Below are 22,817 nucleotides of genomic sequence, written 5' to 3'. Positions count from 1 at the left end.
TGGGACTTGTCTCTGTTACCAACCTCTGTTATTCCCAGTCCCCTCTTCCCCAGCCTTGTCTTCACACACAACCATCCCTAATCCTTCTTATCTATTTCCGCAATGTTGATTAATCCTTTCTTCTCTGCTAGTTGCAGCCTCCTTCATTTTTTAGATTCTAGCAACAGATTCTGTTATGGTTCAGATCTCAAATGACCTCAAGTCTCACATTTGGAGGTGGAGTCTGGTAGGTGTGGGTTACTACTAGAGTGAATTGAAAGAGAATATTCTCTCATTCCTGTCTCCTCCCTTTTCCCTCTGTCTCCCAGCTGCCACGGGTAAACAGCTTTCCCCTGGCATACTGTCCTACCATGCCGTTTCTGTCTTGGTACTGATTGGCCTTGGTCTGTACTTCCTGAAACAATGAACCAAATAAATCTCTCCTTTTTAAAGTTGCAGATGTCAGGTATTATATCCTGGTCATGCAAAAGTGACCGCACTCCCTATCCCCCAGACACACCTCCACATTTAACCATCCCTAACTCCTGCTATCCACTTATTTCCTCAGTGTTGACCAAGCCTCCCTGTGCTTTTTGCAACTTCTCCATTTCTTGGATTTTAGCAACAGCTTCTTACTATTCTTTCTGAATTAAGTCTTTCCCCTTTTAGGTGATTTTTCACCAAGAAGTCAGCAATCTTTCTACAACAAATTTGATTTCTTTTTCCTTAATTGAAACTTAGAGGGACACAGTATGTAGATATTTAGGCCCAGATTAATGAATTTGGATTTCACTGGTATTACGCTGTGAAGTCTCTGAAGGGTTTGAAGCAGCGCAGTGGTCCAATTTACCATCAGCTACTTTGTGAGGTACGGACCAGATTATGGGCCAGGGTAAGGCAGGGATGCCACGGATAGAGTCATTTAGGAGGGCACTCTACGTGATAGCTGGTCATGACCTGTGTGAAGGAGAATGAGACATGAATGTACAGACATAATGTTGCTCAGAGTTCAAGATGAAGCCCGGACTTCTCAACATGGTGTTTAAGGCCCTTTGTGTTCTGGCTATTGATTACCTCTGCCTTAACTCTCCCTAGAGAACTTGTTCCCCGCACAATGAATGGTTTCTTGATGCAACTTTGAGCCAGTTTTCTTGGCGCAGTTTTCTCTGAAGCCAACGGGATGTGAGTGAACCTTGTTTTTGTTAGTGCACACGGTGCCCTTTGTCTCGTGTCCTTCTGAGCTTCTCTCAGGTCACAGGGTACTTGTTATCTCTGTCTATGTTGTTCCTTGTTTAAGCCTAAGCTTACTGAAATAACAGTAAGAAAAGGAAAAAGATTAAGAAACAAAGCAAAAATGAAAATCACCTTGTGAAACATTCTAGTAAGAATTAGTATTCAAGTCATTTTTTAGAGTTGTCAATTTCTCTGTTATTCTGACTCCTTCTCCTTGTGATGAATTCTGAGTGTCCCTATTTATTATGTTTAATAAGAAGCAGGGAAGGTAGAACAACCTCTGTGCCAAAACAAAGACGAGGAGAAGCCCTGTAATTGATCACATTTACATTCCTAGAAAGAACACATTTGCAATTTAGCTTGGCCTCTGGAACATGAGAAATGAAAAGAATAAACAATTCACTGATGTGCATCTACAGGGGCTATTTTGTTTTCATTTTCTTTAGCACATTTCAGGGTTTCTGAAGTATGGATATAAACTAACATGGGTGACTATCCGCATATAATCAGATAATAATGGCTTTTAAATTTCTAACAGACAATAGCATGGCCACGTAATTTTAAAAAAAAAAATTAAGCTGTGTGATTTTGTTTTAAGTAATAGGAGAAATTTCTCCACTTCTGATTAATACTGAATTCTGCAGGGGGCAATACTCAGCCGCTGTGAGGCAGTCATTGTGCTGTGGTGATGGGAATGCTTTTTCCGGAGGGATGCTCCTCACTCAGTCATGCTGCTCAAGGCCCTGCCCAATGGGTCCAGTCTCACTTCACAGCTTCTTGAGGCTCCATGCCAGTGTGCTTCATTCATAAATTGAGCAATCCAGAGTAGCTCGTCATTACTTTTCACCCACCTTCGCTTGTCATGTTTACAGCTCATCTGCTAATCTTATTTGGAATGCAGACTCTGATTACATATGTCTGGAGAAAAGCCGGAGATTCTGCTTCGCTAACTATGTTTCTGGTGTTACTGATTCTGCTGGTCTAGCAAGGACTAGACAGCCTGTCTTGTTTCTGACCATACCTTTCAACCTGGCAAATGTGTTCTACATGCAACCTCTGTCAGGAGAAGGACTCAACTCATTTTCATATCTTAAGGTCAAATCTGACCTCCAGATGTGAAAGTTTCTATTTTGCCTGTTAGAAGAGAGAGCTTTTTATTCTGATAGATTTCCCTCAAGCTTAGAAGAAATTGCAAAATCTTTAGCAAGGTTGTAAGGGCTACACCTCAGCCCCTTCTGCAATCACTTTCCTTTTGCTTATTCCACCATTCAGTTTTCTTGGCTGAGCCTACAGCACGCCAAGCATGCTCCACGTTTAGGATTTTATTTTATTTTTTTGTTTTTGCTTTTTTTTTAGTTTTCTTCCAGTACCAGGAATTGAACTCATGACCTCACGCTTGCCAGGCAGGCGCTGTGCCACTCAGCTAAATCCCCAGCCCCAGGATTTTATTTTTAATTTGCTCTTCCCACTGTACTTCCTCATTTCATTTGGTTGAGTCCTATACAACACCCCAGCTATGAGATCTCATGGAACCTGAGAGCCAACCTCTGCCTAGGTTGCTAGACAAGATTACTTAAAATTAATCTGATAGTAGAGGACAAGAACATTTAAAAGAGGAGGAGACTGAAGGTAAACAGTTGAAAAACTTTTTCAGTAAACCAAATATGAGAAATGAGAACCTGGCCTATGGTGGTTGCCATGGAAACAGAGCCACACTCATGCTCGTGGAAGGACTGCTTGGGGCTGGAGGAAAGTGTTTCTTTTTCTTTTTTTCTTCTCTTTTTTATTTTCAAGAGAGTAGTAAGTGAGACACAAACAAACAAAAAATGGAATAATAGCAGCATACCAGTATCACAAACATAAACAAACCAAAGCAAGAACATTTAAAGTGATACAGGGTTTCAAAACAAAATAATAGAATTAATAGTGGTTGTTATATTACATATCACTATCCTCAACTACATTGCTCAGATTACTAGAAGTAAGAATGGAAGATTGTTCAAACCATTAAAGAGAATAAGAAAATAATTATGTGTTATAGGGACAGGCAATATCCCAGTGAGCTCTCAGAATAGTTTTCTGTGACTACTAATTTGAAATAACAACCTAATGTCTTAGTCTGTATACTGTTGCTATAATAAAACACTTCAGTCTGGCTGCTTTATAAAGAAAGGTTTACTTAGTTCACAGTTCTGGAGGTTTGAATTCCATAATTGGGTAACTCTGTTCAGGCTTCGTAACTCATGGCATCACAATGGTGGGAACCTGTGTAGAAGTGATCATATGGTGGGGAGTGGCTATTGTTGCTCTTTTTATTACAACTCACTCTGGTGAGAACTTGTCCCATAAGAAAAGCATTAGTCTTATGCAAGAGTAAAGCTCTCATTGACCTAATTACCACTCACCAGGCCACATCATTTATAAGTTGCCATATCCTTGCCTGAACACTCTCATACTGGGAACACTGTCACACATGTGGACTTTGGGGAGACCAGCCATATGTGCATCATAGTAGACAATTTCCTGAGACAGAGGGCACAATGGAGATCAACAGTTTATGGAGCTGGTGAGTGGAAATGGAAGCTGACAATTTCACAGAATTTATTCCAAGGTGCCCCATCCTTCCTCATGATATGTATTTTATCTACTCTGAATCATCTCTCTTGAGCATCACCTGGAGTCTAAAAGGCTCCTTAGAAATGAATGGCACAAGAATCTTCTTCTCAATTCCTGTGGAGACCTAAGTGTTCTGAGATTTCTTTTTTTCTGGCAGATTCTTGTAAGCATGATGAACACATATATGGAGAAGACGTAGAAAATTTTGAGAGGTAGGTAAATACTCTAATGCATATTAGTAAAAATGTAAATGTCAAAGTTCCTAGGATAGAGAGCTGCAAAACATTTGGCTATGGTAGATAATATAATTCTGTCTCATATATAGTGTACTGCATGTCCAGGAAGTGAAGGGAGAACTTCCTGAATATGCTAATTAGATCCCTCATCCCTTTCCTTTTTGGGATTGAAACTTAACATGATTTCTTTTCTTTTCTCTCACTGCTTATCTAACATTGTCTTCAGCTCTTACAACTGTATTTAGTATTCCACACCCTCTCTGTGTTTGTCCAGGATGCATTCACTTTCTGATTTCTCTTTTCTGACTGAGAAGAAAAAATAGTACATTATTTTAAAAACACTGCCACAAACTACCACTATCACTGAGCCATACCTTGGTCACTTTTTGCACATGGAATAACTGATTTTTATGCTTCTTTCTTTTCCAGAGCAATTGATTTTCAGTATCATTGAATTGACCTAAAAGATAAAAGAAAATTTTGGTTACATGTTAAAAATAGAAAATAATGAAAGTATTTTTCCTTGAGCCATGTTAAATAATGTACACCAATACAATAAATACACCATTTAAAAATCAGTTGTAGCAATCTTTTGCTTTAATATGACGCCCTTTTAATAAAACAAAAATGAATTTAGATTTGTTTAGTGTTTGGGAGCTATACTGAGACTAAAAATTCTGATTATGGTATTCATCAGTTTTGTTTTCAGCAATGTGATTTCTTTATCACTGGTATTTTAATTTGAAAATATGTATTTTCTATTTATTCATTTGTCCATTCCCTGGTTGTCTTTATATAATGGCTGAGCATGTTATTGATTATTAAGTTATTAAAAAATCAAGGAATTTAATTATAAAAATACTTAAGACACTATGCTACCCTTTTTACAGTTGAAAGAGTTGCTCGTGTAGAGTGGTGTATCAGGTCTGTTTTACTCTCAATGTTTAATGAGAGGCAGTCATTTGAATCACTTCTATCAGCCTGGAGCCTGAATTTCTAAATGTTGTATATAAGCATTCGTTGACTTTGTGTTTCATTCTGGTAGAGATGTTCTTTTAATGGATTTTGCCCGAAGGTGGTGATATTCATTGAGTAATGGTGGAAATCAATTAAATGATTCTTTTTTCTCTGTAAAATGCGTGATTTCATGAATGTAAAAATTTTAAAAGAATGTATTTTTTAATATTAATGCCTAACTTGAATATAAGTTCAGTCTCTTCTTAATAGTGCACTCATTTTTTAGGAAGGGAGATGAAATGATTACACTATGTATGATAGACTAAAATTACACTGAGGCCAATTCATTTGGTACAATAGAGAATCCTAATTGTTTGGCACACTGAGAAATTTTCCAGTCACTTAGCTCCACAGTCAACAATGAGACCATGGAAATTCATTCTTTTCCTCTTTCAAACAATGTTGTATTCTTAGTGTATATGGCACATCATAGGGCAACAAGAAAGAATAAAAATATTGATTTAAGAAGCTATGGTATCATTATGCTGTAATTTTTTATTTGTAGATTTCAAATATGATAGGATTTTCCATAGTAAATTCCAATAATTTCTCTAAATGCTATCTACCAAAGGAAAAAAAATACAAAAGATTTGTACAGTTTAGCAATCATTTTCTAAATCTTCTTATTAAATTATATTTGTATGAGCCTCATTAGAAACAATGCTGAAGAAGGTATTTTATAACTTTTGATTCAAATTAAATTATATTTGCCTCATTTATCAAATTTATTTAAATGAAAATAATTTTTCCATATTATTGATTTTTGATAGGTAACACTGGAAAATCAGAGTCACAGCATTAAGCTTTTCTTGCATAATTGCAGTGATAGAGTTACAGCATATAACCTAGGGTATTTTGTACATATTGTGCAAGTCATACTTCTAATACATTTTATGTTACCAATGACTAGACTGCCTCTAATCCTGCTGCAAGCCACTATTTGTGTTTTCTGTTTATCAGATATCACATTAGCTAGTATTTCTTTGCTTTAGAATAATTTATTTATTGATTCATTTAAGCATCTTTAAGTCCCTTCTGTGTGCTAGTCATTAAGATGAATGTTGGGGGATCCAAAGGACACATATAGCACATTTCCTTTCCTCCAGAAATCACTGAAGGGTGAGAGATCATTCCATTAATGGGATAGATACTGCACTCTCCTAGTTCAGCATTATGGAAATAAAAAGAATGATGCATTTAATTTTCCTTGGAGAAACTAGGGAGGAAAATCTTGGAAGAGAAACTATTTCAGTTGAAATTTGCAGGATACATGAGAATTGCCATGAAGCTAAGGGGAGTGATCACCATAGAAGCAGAGGAAAGACACTGTTCAAATGTCATCAAAAATAAAATGTTTTTATATTAATTTAAAATTTTTAGTTTGTACATCATTCTTCCCCCTGGCCAAGTTTTTATTTAGCCATATTTCCTGCTACTGTTCAATAGTCCTCCTGTGCTACAAAAAGTAGCAGCCTGGGGAAGACTGGACCTTACACATGCTACTTTTTTAATCTTCAGATTCTATCTACTTAGGCAAAGTCACTGATAATCTTTCCTTTAACCAAACCTCTCTCACAGGACACTGTCCCTTTCCCTTTGAATCTATCCTTAGGAATTTAGTACCTTCACTGAGCTCCTCTGTTTTGGATTATGTTTGTATTCAAAGCAAGCACCCTCTAACTGAATACTTAATTAATATTTCTTGTTTAGTTTTCTTTTTTTTTTTTTTATTTTAAGGATAAAAGGAGGGATCTTGTTTAGTTTTCAATCATTATTTTTTCTGAGTAACTTGGGAAGAAGCTTAGCTATTTTTTTTCCCTGAATTTTAGTGATAACCTTGAATTTACTGCAATGGGCACTTAATTGCCTTCCTTATAAAATGGGGGCAATAAAACATACTTTGGAAGATATTGATGAAGATGAGAATGGTAACTGATGAAACATTTGTTGGCCATATAGTTAGAATCACCCAGAAGCCACGGGAAACAAAGGTAAACAATCTTTTGCATGTGTAAAGAAATAGATACAAAAATGAGCAGAGAGGAGATAAAAATGAGGGGTTCAGAATTAATAAGAAATAGTAATATTATTAAAACAGGTAGTGTTTAGTGAAATATATTGACTAGCTCAATGACAGGGAACAATGAGGCAATATAAAATGTAGATGTAGATGGGAAAATTTCTAGTTAGTTGGTAATTATAGGTCAAGGTCTGGTGTAGAGTGAGATGTATGCATTCTCCAGCACCTAGAGAGCCTTCAGTGTGCCAGGCCTTGGTGGCTGCACACCAGTGTTCTGTCATCCAGTCCTTACTATGATCCTTTATTATTGTCAATAACAAAGGTGTCCCTTTATGTCTTTGATAGCTGAAGCACAGCTGTCAGACTTAGTGACTTAGAATATAGTTAGAAGACTTAAGTGACTTAGAATATATTTGTACTGGGATACCAATCAGAAGTTGTTATTTTTTACTATATACCTACAACCATCCCAGCATAATACAGATCAGCCAGGATAGGATAGTTTTGGATGCTCTAGGGTTAGGAAATTTGGATCCTAGCAGACTAATATTCAATATTATGAGGCTTTTGGTATAGTAGAGATCATAATATCACCAAACCAAGTACTGTGATGCACATGATAAAATCCGAGCACATTGTGGTTATTAAGGACAAGAAGGTGTGGTCTTAAGGAGGTTATTAATGTCATTAGATTATAGCCATAGGAAACTGAATTCACAACTTGTTCCAGCAAACCCTTGAAGAAGATACCTAAAATGGGGGATAGGCTATCCAAAATCATGCATATTAAGTAGGATTTAGTCCTAAGTTCAAGAGAAGACTTCTGGCAAATAAAGCTTGAATTTGTGGAAAGGTCTATTTCCCTAAGTCTCATTAAAATCAATTCCTTGACACCTAAGCAGCCTGGAGTGCCTGCTTGGGCTCTTCCTCAGTGTGCAGGGTGGTAAGGAAACCACTGTACAAGGTTCCACCCTCATGTCTATTAAATATGGTCTTCCCATGGCTCTGGAGGCTCCCCACCCAGTTCCATATACATAGAGGAGGAGCAAGGCAGATAGAGGGTGATTTAAGGAGTGGAAAGGCTTTTTTTTTCCAGTTATAGCATAACATAGTGGCAGGAATTCAGTGAGTAGTAATCCACTTCCTCACACTCCCCTCCCAGTAGAAAGTTTGACATACAGTCCTTTACATTCCCTGTGTGCTTACTGAAAAGTTACTTAAGTTCTCTACAACCCAAAGTTCTTTACTTGTGAAATGAGCATTATAATAGCACTTACCTCAGACTTTTCATGAGATTCAACCTAAAAATTATATAAAAAAGAACTGAAATTAGTAAGCTCTTAGTAAAAATTACCTATCATTATTATCTACCAAATTTATGCCCATTTCAGTTACTAATTTACCCTCTCCATGTAAAACAGCTGTCATTGCAGATTTGCAGTTAATTTAGAGTCTGCCAAACTGCAAGGAAAGACTTTAGGATTACTGAACAACATGAGAGTTAATGCATATAGTTTTTGAATTTGAATCCAACTTTGTTTATTAATACTTTGCTCAGAGAAATTTCTAAGCATATATGTTCATTTTATTCTAGGCTAAATATGAAACTACTTGAGAATTTGAATAGATTTTTTAGTCTTCTGAGTTTCTTCAGTATAAAAAGTTACAGCAGTAAAAACCCTACATTAAATGTAAAAATGGACAGTTGCCCCAAAGAAAATAATGAAGAAAAGAGAAATGCTGCTAAAGTTAATATCAGAACCTAGCTGAGGTGATGAAAACATTTTGTGATTCTCGTGTGGTTTAAATGTTCTAAGGATCAATCAAGTGTCTACTTGACGTCTCTACTTCAATGTCTCAGAGGCATCGCAAACTGAACATATCCCAGGTTGAACTCTTGTGATATCATCCACTTCTCAACACATTTTTCTCTCAAGCTTTCTGCTTGCAGCAAATGGCAACATGAAATTAAATTAGAAGTTTGAGTTCCTTCCTTCCTAATTCTACCTTGCCGTTCTCTTCCCTGAGTAGCCCACTGACAATTATTGTTGATCGAACGTCTAAAAATATGTGAGTCTGGTCATTTCTTTCCTCTTCGTTGCAAACACCAGAGTCCACACTTTCTCATAGCTGAACAAGTGCAATCTGAATAATTGAACATCTATTATTTCTGAGTTAGTGGTATTTTTAAAATTTCTTTTCTACATGAATCCTAGGAATTGTATTAGGTATGTAATAGTTAGGTATCCCCCTTTTATCAGGTATTATATTAACTTTCTTTTTATTTCAGTATTGACTCTCATATTGGGTCTCTTCCACCATCCTAGTGACTTTTTTTGTTGCAGAGACAAAATATCCAACACTCAAAGTTAAAGGGGGAAAGGTTTTCATAGCTCACAGTTTGCAGAGGTTTCAGTCCATAATTGGCTGGCTCCATGGCAGGGAGGCACAGGGCAGATGGGTAGCAGCTCATGGTGAGACAAGACAGCAAAAGCAACAAGGGAGAGTGAGAGAAGCTTGTTCTTGTCCCTTATATCTTATCCAGCCTACTGGATTAGAGCAGTGCCAATCCACCCAGTGCACTGATCAAGCAATCACACGCCCTTAATCCCAGCACCTTTAAATTCAGCATTGCACTGGGAATGAATCACATGCTCTAGATTTAGCCACCTCTGAAAAAACCCAATGACCACACGAGGCTCTGGGGGGACATTTAGACACAAACCATATCATCCACTAAGGCTTAGTTCTTTGAAGTCAGGGATGGATCTTGCCCATCATAGAATTTCTCTCTGCAATGTTCTCTTCCTTTTCTAAAGCCCATTTTTACTCTCTGACAGTATGATCTCTTTAAACAGGTGAATTCAACCACATCTCCCCTTCTGAGCCTTCCTGTAACTTCCCATTGCAATAAGAAGAAAATTCAGATTCCTTTACCACTGCTGTCATGGTCCCCCTGACTTGGCCTGTACCTACCTGTCACTTCACCCTTATTTTTGGAACTCTCTTCATCGTTCACAATGGCCCAGATGGGCTTTCTTCCAGAAACACCAAGGTTTCCACTCCAGGACCTTTAAACTTACTGCTTCTTCTGTTCTCATGGATGAACACATCCAGCCTCAGCCTCAGATTAAAAGCAGTTTCTTTAGAGAAGCAGCAAGTGGACATTAAATTAACCACCACCCTTATTTCCACATAACACTCTTATTTTTTCTAGCATGTGGTACTTTATTATATAATATATGTTTTCTAGTATTTGTGATTGAATTTAGATGAGTTCTACTACTGAGGTACATCCTCACTGACTAGTATATTTGTATTTTGAGATGGAGGCCTCAGTAAGTTTCTCTGGCTGGCAATCTTCCTGCCTCAGTCTCCTGAGTAGCTCCACTCAGCTAGCATGACATCTTTTATATTACATGCCTACAACACACACACACACACACACACATGCACCCTCTTCCAGCAGCACATATATCAGTTTATTTATCTAATATCTGTGTCCCAACAATAATATGAGCTTTATAAGATCAGGAAATATTATGTCTGTTTTGTTTTGTATACCAGTGTATATTCAATACTTAATGAATTCAGATTCCTTTACCACTGCTTGATGAATTTTAAAAGCTCCCTAAATATCTGTCCTGCATATGAATGAATTAATCTAAAAAAGAAATATAGCAATAGTATACCTTAGGTATCTGTAATATCTTTAGATAGGCTTTATTTTATTTTATTTTTTATTTATTTATTTTTTTTCTCTGGTACCGGGAACTGAACTCACGACCTTGTGCTTGCCAGGCAGGCGCTTTTTGCTGCTGATAGGTTTTAATAACTATAAAAATTATATGGTGAACCTTTAGCAGGACATTTAAAAAAATTTGAAATGCTTAGAAATGACTTCATGTTGACTTGGTTAATTCTAGAATGAATAATCAAGTTTCTTTTCAATTTTCACACGTTAAATAACAATTATAAATAAAGCTTAAGTACAAACAAAATATGATTATTAAATTAAAAAAACTTGGTAAAACTTTTTAGTGGAAGATTTATAAATCTCAGATTGTTTCATACTTTTAGTTAGCTAAGTACAGCTGGGCTGATTTATGAAGACCAATCTTTTTATGTTGAACAACAGATGCAAATGGATGCAGCTCATAATTCTTTCTTGCCCATTCACCCTCCACCAGGCAGTGTGTGGCACAAGAAAATGCACAGAGAGAAAGGACACAAGCCACAGTCTGTCTCTGAAAGAGCCTGGAGCCTCCTAAAACAGCTCTCCAACTTCAGTGGGCCTCAGTACTTTGGGAGCAGTGTGTTTATATACAGGGATGCTGCATTCTACAGTGTAACATTTTAACAAGCTCTCTAAATGGTTAAGAGAAATGTCCTTTGGGCCATACTTTGAACAGTTCTAATGTAGCTATAGAACTCAGATGGAGGAAATTATCATTCTAAGCAATAAGTGCTATAATATGATGGGGCCAACACAGAGTGGGAAAGCTTGATGGTCTTTAAGAGTTATCTCGTTAGAGACAACTGTTAAGCCAAGTCCTGAAGGACAAATAGGAATCTGTTGGGAGCGGGAAAGACGAGGTCAGGGTATTTCAGGAAGTACGTGCATGCCGATCTCTGCAGTAATGGGACATTTGTGACTCTGGGAAGGGCAAGTAGATCTCACTAACTGCAGTGGTGAGGTTGGTGGGACTGAAGTCAGGAAGTTAACAGATTTGAGGGATAAGGAGTAGTTGGAATTGACAGAATTGTGGAGTTGCTTATATATGAAAGATGAGAAAAATGAATGAGAGAGATGGTGTTGATTTTTAGTTTTGATGGATAACTGCATCTTAGACATTAATAATTAATGAGCTTATACTAATGAACAAAAGATAAACAATAATTTTAGTACCTACCAATAGCAATGCAGGGGTGGGAAATGAACATGCTAGGAATGAGGAAAAGATGCCTTGCAGATCAGTGTGTCTCCCTCAATATTATTCTTTACATTTCTAAATGAAATTTATGAGTAATATAATACTATTTTAAAATGTAAATGGTTTAAAACACAATCTGTGAACAGTATTTTATATCTGAAGAGGGCTCAAATCATATAAGCTATTCAATTGTCTAACTCTATAACTACATTTATTTCATTCAAGAGCTAAAGGATCACTTCACAAATGTCTGGTCCTAGTCTTTTCTTCACTGAAAGGGTTAAAAGTGATTGACTTTTGTACAACTACTCCCAGTCCAAACAGATTCCTATTTGTCCTTCAGGAGGACTTTGTTAATTTTTGCACAACTATTTTTATAGTGGAAAAGTGGTGAGTATAATAAGAATTCCACCAGCAGGAAGACATCCTAAGTTTCTTCCCCTGGTTCCAGATCCAGAATTATACAACTAGATCTCATCAACTGATGTAGAATTCAAAGCCATGTGCCACAGCTGGGCCACAGGATAGAGAAACCACTATGAGATCGCTAGGTAATTGCTTCACTGTAATTGCTGAGATGGCAGAACCACAGATGCACATAGCTGGATTACTGAGGCTGGATGCCCTGGAGAATCTCCTGATTTCCATTAGGCTTCATGTAAATAATAAATCTTTACATTGTTTGGTTTTTTTGTTTTACATTTCAAAATGTGTCCTTTTTATTTAGACATAAAACACATGTACAGCATGCAGGTTAACTTTAAATTATATGGTGTCTTCCAAACCAATTACCTTTGAGTGTATTTTCAAGCACTGAAAATAATCGAACATATTCCACTGGTAGACTCAGATACTCTACTGTCACTTCATGTCAAAACTGAGTTGCAAAAAAATTGAGAGTTATGCACAGTAGTTAGTTTTCTTAAGTTAAACAAATAATTTAATTAATTGATCACTATGAATAATTACTTTTATTTCATTGAATTTCTCTTGTGAACTATTTATCATTACCATTCAGAGGAACATTAATATATCCAGTCCAAAAAAAGACATTGCAAACTGGTGTTGATACTCTAGATGATCAGAAATTTCCACTTATAAAAAGAATAAATGCCATGTTTAATGACCTACCATAGCAGAAAGAGCAGTTTACTGAAAACACATTTATGAAATTCTTGGTGTACTTTATGAAAGTGTGAAATTAGAAATAGAAAAGAACCATTAGGATATTTAAAAAACATCATGTATTCTGAGCCACATGCTAGTTACAATTCCTTGTTTATTGCACAGCACCAATCCCCACCATACTTCTTACAACTACAGAGTCAGGTAAGAGGAACAAAGATCACTTCCTGATGGAGATGAGTGCATTTTTTACCATAGGCAAATTTACCCCATTTGAACTACGATAGCAGAAAACTCTTTATTGATGAAGGATGTAGGAACATGACACGTTCCAAGAGTCCAGGTGGAAGGTCCTACATTAAGGAATATATGAGGGCAGTAGGATGATTTAAACCAAGTAAATCACGTTTGAAAGGGACTGCCGGTGATAACAAGCAGATACCTTGTTTTATCTGATCTTAAAGAGATATATGTAAAGACTGCTTCAGAACCAGATGACTTCTATGTATTTCAGCCTTCTCTTAGGCAGGCTATGACTCAGTTATGCTGTTTTCAAGGACAGTATTTCTGTATAGAAAATACCTCAGGCAAGATTGATTTTCATCTCTGCAAGAGGTTGTATTTGGGTATGTCTGGGGTAAGTTTATACCTCTGTACATTTGACAAGTGTTCAAACTGTGCGAAGAAAACCTGAGAAAGTTTTCATTCTGGGGTTGGAAAAACTCTTGGTTCTAGGGGAATAACACTCATTTCAGGTGGAGAGAATGTGTGGTTTAAAAGATAGACTAACATATAATGTTCACAGAAAAAAGATGGATCAAAAAGGGGCCAAATGAAAGATTCTTTAGCTCAGATGAACAAAAAACTACACTGCAAAAATATTTCCTTTGTAGGCAAAGACGAAAATTGGCTGAATAATTTATATAGCCAGGAAAACAAACAACAATCCCAGAAAACACTAAGCTACATTTAGAGCATATGCCAGTCATGTTAAACTGAAACATACATATTTAAATTCTACCTGAATTCAGCTACAATCCTGAATCCTTCATGTTTTCTTTGATTGAATTATCATAATAATGTGACCTCTTTTAGGTATTATGAAAAATTAATAGTTTAATTCCTATTAGTATTATTAATATCAATATATTGACCAAGAGAGAGTAATACTTGCAAGTAGCTTGTTTTATAGTGCCGATCCCAAGTTTGTTATTATGTAATTTAAAAAACACTAAAACCATTTCAAAAATGTGTATAAAAAATCATTTTATACACAGCCTGCATGATATAAAGTCTTAACAGGTTATAAAATACCTCAAGTGTTATCTAGCGTGTCTATTGGAGACTCTCTGTACTGGGATTCTTTTCTTGAGAGTAATATTTAATTACAGTCCCAAATGATTAATTTCCACACTTAAAGGAAATTAGAAAGAACTTTAAAACCTGATTTTGATGTAGGGAGATGTACTGTAAACATATGAAATCACTCACAAGCCACACTGTGGAAGTTATAACTGGCAGGGGAATATTGTATAGCAAATGCCTATTTAATCCTAGGGTACCTGAATGTTATGTGTGCGGTATTGTTTTTCTGAAGTCCTATTGGGACCACAATGATCATTCTCATGTGCTCTGCTCTGAGAAAATGGCAAAAAGTCAACAGAATTGAACTGTTAAATGACCCAAAGCATAAGCATTAGCCCCTAGGGTGAACTAAATCATCTAATTTGAGGTCCTATGTATAAAGTAACAATCATTTCAAAGTATCTATCTGGATCTTTTTAAAGAAATACTTAAGAAAATGGTAAAAGTAAATTGAAAGAAATAATTAAGTAACAGCTTAGTATATTTATTTTTTATTAACAGTAATAAAAGTGTAAGCAGTATGTAAGTAATCCTTATTTTATGTAAATAATAAAGCCAAACATATCTTTCCTAAAATTAGCTTTGGCCACCAACTAATCTGAACTCAAGATCTTTATAGATATCACTGTTCTGTAAAAGTAAAGATGAACAATATTATGAAGGAGAGAAAACAAGGATGTTTTAGTACCCTAAATAACTGTTTTACTGTACCTGGAAATTGAAGCTTGTTTTAAAAATTCCACTAATCTACTTAAAATAGAAATAACAGAGTTCAGGTCATGGTCTCCAAGGAACAACCACATTTATAAAGTCATACATTATTGACTGAAAGGTTTCTATCCTCTGTCAGCTATAGTTTTCTTTAGAAAATGAAGCTGAATATGTTTTGAAAAATAGAGGAAACCCCTCAATCTCTCCCTGCTAAATTTCTAATCCTTACTCATGTTTTTTAAGTGCAAATCTTGAATTCACTTGACGTCAACTGAATTTGCAAGGTTTTGGATAATGTTAGAGAGTAACATTATTTTCCCTGTAAATTCTAGAGAAACAAAGTTAATGATTATATACAAATACAACTGGGATTGCCACATGGCAGTTGTTAGCATTTGTTTTCTCTATTTTCTCTTGGACCGTTGCACTTATTTGGCATTCACTATTATAAAAAACATTTAATTGCAGTTTAGGGAAAACACATATCTAGCCAGCCTATTTTTGAAGTAACGCTAGTTGCTTCTCTATGTTATGCATTTATTCTCCTGCTGCTGCCTGCATGGGAATGTAAGAACAAGTGTCACAGAGCTCAGAGCAAAGGTAAACAAATCCTTCAGTTGCCCACGGTTTGCCAAGTGTGGAGCATCTGCTGTCAGGGGACAGAATCACAGAATGTAGTTACACAGAAATAGAATATTTAAAACAGGACATGAGCAGCATGGCTGGCCTGGTAAAGTAAGAAGAAATAGGATATCTGATATAAGTGCAGGGCCACCTCCCTCAATGACTGCTGCAGTTTTCCGTCTTCCTTTGCCATTGACCTTACGATGTCCTCAGTTAAATCGCAGTCCTCCACTGTAATTTTCTATGGAGAAAATACACTTGCGGCATAGTTCATCTGAATGTATCCATGTTCTGTTTTTGGAAGTGGCCATTGGTGCCTCAGATTAGTGCCTCACACTTTTCCAGAAACACACTGACATGTGAGCAAGGCATTCCGAGAGTCACTTGATCTCACCTTAGCATGGAGCCTGAAATAGTGGAGGAGGATCCTTCTCTGTCCTCTGTGCCACTTAACTTTCAACTGACCCATCTCTAACGGTTTTAGATCTCACATTTATTTCTTCACGTTGTTGTTTGTAGTGGACACTTTAAGGTGTTATCCAGGTTGCTCTTTAGGCTGACAGTAGTCACACCATCTGCTAGAGGGTGTTGCTGAAGAGAACTAACTCATAGCTGAGTATTCTCTAGGAGTCTTTCCTCTGACCTGAGCAGAGCGGCTTCTCCAGGGACAGGGGAAGATTCACTATGCGGGTGCAGAGGCCCCATGGCCTCACTTAAGGACAATTGTGAAGGATTCTCTCAGTTCCATCACATTCTGGGGAATTGGCTAAGGACTCTGTTTCAACTGCACAGCAGTCAACTTGTCCCTCTGCCTTATTCTGCTTTCTTTATGGCATCATAGGTGTTATTTTTGATAGCACTCCCCAATAAAGCTGCTGCAATCATGCCCACTTTGCAGCCTATTTCCTCATAGTTTTCTATTTACGTATATGAACTGTGAAAGCATAGGTTGTATTTCATCTTTCTTATCTATTAGAACTAGATTAACCATATTCTTCCAGTCATTCTATTTTTTTTTCATTTTTCTTCCGGTACCAGGAATCGGACTTATGACCTTGCGCTTTCCAGGCAGGCGCTTTGCCGCTGAGCTGAATCCCCAGCCCCCTTCCAGTCGTTCTCTAGCCATGACTTGCAATTATTTCCAAACCCATCTTAGAGCTGATGAACAGACCGTAACTGCCTCCTAACCTACTCATACCACTGAGTTGCTCACAACCTGGAAAGAGAGACTGGCAATCTTTCCTTTCTTGAGTATGTTACTTTTTAATGTCTCCTAACATGTATCTTAGTTTAACAAGCACATAATAGGCATGATGGGATTCAACGGATGGAAAGTTAAACTAAGGATGCATTTAACTTTAATTTAATGCTATTGATGTGATTTTAAACCACATTCATGCTTAGTGAAGATACTGTTAGCCAACCTAGTAACAGACATGGCTTCCAGAAATACTTCCTTGGTTCATCAGATGGATACAACTGCAAGTGGAGCACAAATATTTCTCATTTAATGACATACATGTTTAACTACAGTTTGAACTTAACGACCAAGGCACATTGTTTGCACTTATGACCTGTCTTTTTCTTTTGTACAGTTTTGCACATCTAGTTTATAGACCCTAATGTCTTTTTTGTACAATATATTTAGTTTACATAGTACTGTACAGTACTGTAGTTTTATGTTCTGTTATACGTTACAGCACTGTATGCTAGAGTTACACAAATAAAAGCAAAGTCATCAAGTTGGAATTTCCTTTGACCTTTTTTTGTTCTGGATATTGTAATATACATATTATGTAATAAAATTCTTCATTTAGTGACCAATCTATCTAACAACCTAGACATAGGAGTATATTTTTTGTCATTAAATGAAGAGTGTCTGTATTTGGTTCTTACCTTTACATTGTTAGAATAAAAATGATTGCAATAATGTAATAGGCACAGTAATAAATCAAAAGGTAGAATTTTTTTTCAAAATTCCTACATTTGTAGGCTGCACAATGATAACTATACCATGGGGAGTATGTATGTGAAGTAATGTGTTTTATGTATCTCAACCATCAATAAGAAAAAGAAGTTTTGATTACCCATGATAGATAAAAGAATTATTATTCTTCACGTGAAATTTTTCATACCACTGTAACACACAAAAAGCAAAGAGCATACAGCAGAAAAGTAGAAACAAGTATTATGGGTATATGGTAGAAGTTAATAAAAGCATTTATTTTTTGATTTTATGATGTTTGTTGTATTTTTCCACATTTAAAGCTGCATAATTGTTGTGATTTCTTCTCTCCCTTTACAAAACAAACAAAAGAAGCAGAAGCAGAAGCAGAAGAAGAAGAAGAGGAAGGGGAAGGGGAAGAGGAAGGGGAAGGGGAAGGGGAAGGAGAAGGAGATGGAGAAGGAGAAGGAAAAGAAGAAGAAAAAAGAAGAAAAAGAAGGCAATTGTGATTTCTTCTCTCCCTTTCCAAAACAAAACAAACAAAAGGAGAAGAAGAAAAAGAAGAGAAGAAGGAGAAGAAGAAGGAGAAGGAGAAGGAGAAGGAAAAGAGGGAGAAGAAGGAGAAGAAGGAGAAGAAGGAGAAGTAAAGACATCTGTGCTTAATTTTCTACTCAAAACGTATTATTTTTATCTGATAGTCTTCTAAGCAAGTGGTATAAACTTCAGGGCCCACAAAACCTAGGCTCACTCCAGGGAGAGATTCAGATGCCTTCATAGTGTTACACTTTAGGACTAAAGTAGTCCCTGAAGCTTCATGTGTTTAGGAACATATCATAGGGGCATTAGAGCTGACTTGCTACTAGGAGGTGGAGCCTAGGCAGAAGAGATAGGTGACCGTGGGCATGACCAGAAGGGTGTAGCTCCCTTCCCAGCTCCTCCCTTGGCTCTGTCCTTCCAGGATGCCATGATGTAGGTGGTTTTTCTCGATCAGGCCCCTCTGCCATGCTGTTTCTGTGTTTCCTCCTGTTGAACATGGACCAAAGCATCTGAACTGTGAGCCAAAATAAACCTCTGTGAAGTTACTGGTGTAGGGTATTTTGTTCCAATGAGAAGCAGGTAACCAAAATGCATAGTGTGGCTCTAATGACCTTCAGAAACCACATGAGCATCTCAAATGGAATCAAGAAAGCATGGCTTCCTTTTTGTTGATTCTAAATATGGGTATAGAATTTGGAGGAAGAAAAAGACCTGGTTTGGCTTGGACATGGTTCAAGTGTGTCTTCTAAAGATTCCTGTGATGCTTGGTATTCAAATTGATGATGTTAATAGCCTAAATTTGGCACTTTTTAAATGTTTGGCCTCAAGGGAGGCTGTGAGTCAGATTGCTCACTGGGAGGGACTTAATGCAATTGCCATGGGAATGAAGTCATGCTTGGGTTTCTGTTTCATTATGTGATCTGTCACAGATGTGCTCCCTCCAGTGCAGTGACACCTTCTGTGATGTTATCAGGAACCAGCAGATGCTGGCATCCTGTCCTTAAACCCACACAACTGTGAGCAAATGAATGTTTTTTCTTTGCAAAATTACCTAACCTCAAGTACGTCATTACAGTAATGGAAAACAGATTAAGGCAAGCTTTAAGCTTTCGGGCATATCCTAAAAGGATCTCATGTTTTGGGTGAGGAATCTGAGGTGGAGAGTGAGTTTGGCCTTCTCCAGGGTCTCAACCTGTTTGGGCTGCTGACACATGAGGAAAGGGAAGGCAAGTATTGCAGCACCCTTGAACAATGAATGGGGCACTCAAGTATTTGAGAGGTTGAGAAAGGAAGAGAAAGTTCCAAAATTGTACTTTGTTCACCGATGTGATGGAACTGAAGTGCAGAGAATCAGAAGATCCCCCAGAGAGGGATGCCCTTGGACAGTGTTCTTCCAGGAAAGCAAGAGATGATTTGAAGAAATAGCACAAGTTAAATTCATTTGCTTTATGTTTCTTTCTGCGTTTTTTGCGGTACTAGGTACAGAAGCCAAGGTCTTCACATTGAGCTACATCCCCAGACCTCATTTTTATGTTGACACAGGACTCACTAAATCACTAAGTTGTCCAGGCTGGGCTTGCACTTGTGATTCTCCTGCCTCAGCCTCCAGAGCACTGTGATTCTAGATTGTGCATATTAAATTCTCAACTTTTAAGAAAGGTCAGTCTTGGAAGACATTGACCTTTAGATGACGGACACAATGGTATTTCAATTAGGAGGCTTACCATATGATATACATAGTTCATGAATATAAAATTATAATCTTATTCTTAAAAAGCACTATTTCAGCACTTCATATTTGCTACACTCCTCTCTTCTCTCTTCCTCCCTGTCTGTCTCTGTCTCTCTCTCCACCTCTCTCTCGTTCTAATTTTTCCTGTTTACACACACACACACACACCCTGTGGAGTTACAGGTTAATAAGTTTGCAGTCCAGAGCAGCTAATAACAGGACAGAATTGGAACTAGCAAGAAGACTTCTTCACCTTCTTGGTGTTTTTGCTTTATATCATGTCTCCAAGACTAAGGAAAGGCTCTTTGCTGCCTTTTCATTTATTAGCATGGTAAGAGCAGATGTAGCTTTATGTACAAACACATAACTGCTTAGCTGGTGTGACTGAAAGGAGGTCAGTCTTGCCTTGATGACAAAATTTTCCTACTAACTCATTTCTTTTATCCGGTCTTCTTGTCCTAATGACTCAGTGGCACACATTGGAGGATTTTTAATAATTGCCAGTATTGTTGTGTGAATGAATTACTCATTTTAATTATTTCTAAGTAAAGTAAGACAATAAAAAGAATATTATGGTTTCTATTTTTTCATAATTTTTGTGCTTGTAAATTATTTTTAAAAATTTTATTTTATTTTATTTTATTTTTATTTATTTATTTATTTTTTGGTTTTTTTCCAGTACCGGGAACCGAACTCATGACCTTGCGCTTGCCAGGCAGGCGCTTTGCCACTGAGCTAAATTCCCAGCCCCTTAAAATTTTTATTTTAAAGATAAACTAACAAAACAACAATGAAGACAAAATCAAAACAACACAAAAACAACAAAAACGATACATGACCTCAAAACAAAATGATAGGAATTAACGATAGTTGCTACATTACATACTGCTATCTTCAGCGAAGTTGCTCTGTCCACCAGATGTAAGAATGTAAGATTGGTCAAACAATCAAAGACAGTAACAATGTACTTATAAATTACTGGAGTTAGTATATTACACTAAAATTTACTTAATGTTTCCTTTTCATTGGCTATTTTACAATTAGTAGAAAGCATTTTAATAGTCCTAATTTTTTTTTAGAATCACATAATTGTATCGGTGTAGCAAATCAAACTCTGTAATTTTTATCAAAATAGTTTTCTTTGATTTTCATGGATACCAGGAATTTTCTTATTAATAGTTACAGTCTTCATAAAAACTCTCATTTGTTGCTTTATGTAGTAGATTACAAGGAGTTAATGCCAGGACAATCTCATTTTACCCTCATGAACAATCTTGTCGAATGAGCAACAAAGGGATTATTATTAGCATTTGCAAACCAAGGAAACAGGTCCACAGAAAGCAAGTTTTTTCCAAAGTAGGGAAGTGGCAAGACCAGTTCTCAGAGTTCTGAGTTCAACATACTTGTTCTTAAAGTACTGTGGTTACTTTACTGCCCTCTTCACATTTCTTATGAAAAATAGCCTCTACACAGGATTCCACTATTATGAAGTACAAAACATTCCTTAATCCTATATTAAACGAGAACTATAGCGACCCAAAGTGGTATCCGGCACTTGAAAGCGAAAGTGAAGGGGTTCCGTATCCCAGAGTGTAGATCGTTACCAAGTGTTATGAGAAGTGAAAGATCTCTCCAGGGCGGATCTCCTTTCTGAAATATAAAGTTAAGTGAAGGGAAGGGTCTTCTCGATTCATGTTAAATTGAACATATTCCTACAAAATAGGTTTCTTCATTTTGTCTATGCAAATAATATCGGGAAGAACAAGAGCAAGCTCATTTGGGTGGTACAATAGTGGTTCTTTATTTTTTTTTTTTTCAGCCCACAAACTCCAGGAAAGTCATCACCGTTGATCATCTGGGCCTTTTGTATTTCCCTATCTCTGTCTGTAATCAGTGTGCTGACTCCTTAATGGATGGTAACGGGATCTTGTTGTGTGGATATCTTAAACTTTCACATTTTTGATGGATGATTTTACTTATTGCTGTTATGTGAAATAATTGTAACAGTTTATTATATTTTTATCTTATCATTGGCCATGCAGGCTATAGGTAGACTCTAAATCAAAACCAGAAAGAAACACAGGCCACATTACTTGTAGTATCATTAGCAATGCCCAGCTCCTTTTCACTGGTTTGTTATTTTCTAAGATTCAAATATCATGGATCAATTTTTGCCATTTTCTAGACATAAGTGCATGAGTATCTACTGGCAAATTTTCCCCTTGTCCTTCAAGAGTAGGGCCTGCAGGTGTTCCCTTTTCCGTTATGTGTCAGTTATTTGCCTATGTTTGACTCTACTATTCATAAAATATCTACAGAATGTTTAACCCATATTTTAATGAGAAATAAATTTATCAAATATTCTATGTGGTGCCATTCTTGTTGTCTTTAGCTTTATATTATCTGGTCAAATCACTGTTCTCCAAAATTATGTAGAGCACTCCTCCCCTCACTATATTTTGTGCACTTGTTTTATTTGTTTCTGATGTAGTTTGATTCATTTGTTACAGATTATGTTTTATCATGATTTCCTTCTATATCTTGGCTTATTTAAAATTTATGTGAAGTGAAAATTTCCTCTTTGTGGTGTACACTTTCATGGATTTGGAGTATATATGGAATCAGGTATTCACAAGATACTGCTTTTGTTAATTTCCTTCTCTCCTAATTCTCAAATCCCTGGCAACCACTGATTTATTGTCCATCTTTATAGTCTTATCCTTTTTAGAATATAATGTAAATG

The 22,817-nt window shown here is 36.6% G+C and overlaps 1 long non-coding RNA gene across 1 annotated transcript in view; it reads left to right on the top strand.

Moving 5' to 3' along the window:
• LOC106148179 overlaps nt 1-22,557 on the top strand; it is a 197,235-nt gene extending 174,678 nt beyond the window's left edge. The window contains exons 4-5 of the long non-coding RNA XR_001233392.1: nt 3,986-4,040; nt 21,894-22,557. This is a non-coding gene — a long non-coding RNA (uncharacterized LOC106148179). The remainder of the gene's footprint in view (nt 1-3,985; nt 4,041-21,893) is intronic.
• The last annotated feature ends 260 nt before the right edge of the window (nt 22,558-22,817 follow it).

This window comes from Chinchilla lanigera, unplaced genomic scaffold (assembly GCF_000276665.1).
Source record: "Chinchilla lanigera isolate Chin_1 unplaced genomic scaffold, ChiLan1.0 scaffold00016, whole genome shotgun sequence".
Lineage (NCBI taxonomy): Eukaryota > Metazoa > Chordata > Mammalia > Rodentia > Chinchillidae > Chinchilla > Chinchilla lanigera.
The sequence above is the reverse complement of the archived record's forward strand: the minus strand, read 5'-3'. Positions and strand labels throughout refer to the sequence as shown.